This window comes from Limulus polyphemus, unplaced genomic scaffold (assembly GCF_000517525.1).
Source record: "Limulus polyphemus unplaced genomic scaffold, Limulus_polyphemus-2.1.2 Scaffold3159, whole genome shotgun sequence".
Classification (NCBI taxonomy): domain Eukaryota; kingdom Metazoa; phylum Arthropoda; class Merostomata; order Xiphosura; family Limulidae; genus Limulus; species Limulus polyphemus.
The window spans coordinates 78,186-79,372 of NW_013668769.1; positions in this window are offsets into that span (position 1 = coordinate 78,186).

The following is a 1,187-nucleotide window of genomic DNA, read 5'->3' on the forward strand; positions in this document are numbered from 1 at the left end:
TTTTTAGTGTTCTAAGCCTTTAGACTTACCACTGAGCCATTGGGGTGGGGGTGTAGCTTTTTAGTAAGATTAAGTAGATAAACATTAATATACATCAATTGGGTTCTTGGATATTCGTTTAGCGTTGGCTTTGATGACTTTATCAATAGTGCTTCAGCTATTTTTCTTCTGTGACGTCTGGTTCTCTTTGGTTGATGTCTACATTGTTTTCAGTGATATTTGAATGTTTACCAACGTACAAGGATCCTTTAAGACGTCCATTAGATCTGAAGTTCATTTCTCTCCTGGTTTTTACGGTATAGGTGTGTTTACATGAATTATATTTGATTTTCAAGATGACTATGTTGTTTGTATTTTCAGTGAGATACTTCTTAGTAATAACATTTTTGATATAAAGTTTTGTATGATTAGAGTATTTATGTCGACGTTGTGTTTTATTGCGAATCGTTTCCATGATTAAATTAGGTATTTGCTTATGTGGTCGACGCAAGAAACTGTTGGGGTAATAAAGTTGAAATTGTTTTCATCTTTAAGATTTAGATTTTTTTTTTGTTTGACATATTTTTGGATGTATCGATTATTCCAGATATTTCTTTTTTAAAGAAGATTTAATAAATGCTTTGCAGTTCATTGTTTACTGAACATGTGCTACTTGCGTAATACACTTTGTTTGTTTGTTTTGAGTTTCGCGCAAAGCTACACGAGGGCTATCTGCGCTAGCCGTCCCTAATTTAGCAGTGTAATACTAGAGGGAAGGCAGCTAGTCATCACCACCCACCGCCAACTCTTGGGCTACTCTTTTACCAACGAATAGTGGGATTGACCGTCACATTATAACGCCCCCACGACTGAAAGGGCGAGCATGTTTTGTGGAGCGGTGATTCGAACCCGCAACCCCCAGATTGCGAGTCGAGTGCCCTAACCACCTGGCCATGCCGGGCCAATACACTTTGAAGTTCCTAGTTTATGTTGTGTGCGGTATGCAGATTTCCAATTAAGGTACTGTTCTGAGTTTGTTGTCTCGTTTAAGGATTTTTGTCTCAAATCCTAATTGGTTTCTTATGATGTGAGCGTTTAGAAAGTTTATGGAGAAATTTTCTTCGTCTTCAACTGTAAAATGAGTGTCGTTGATGTGATTTGATAATATTTCTTTTCTTTGTCAGTTTGTTTGTTTTTTTAATTTATTA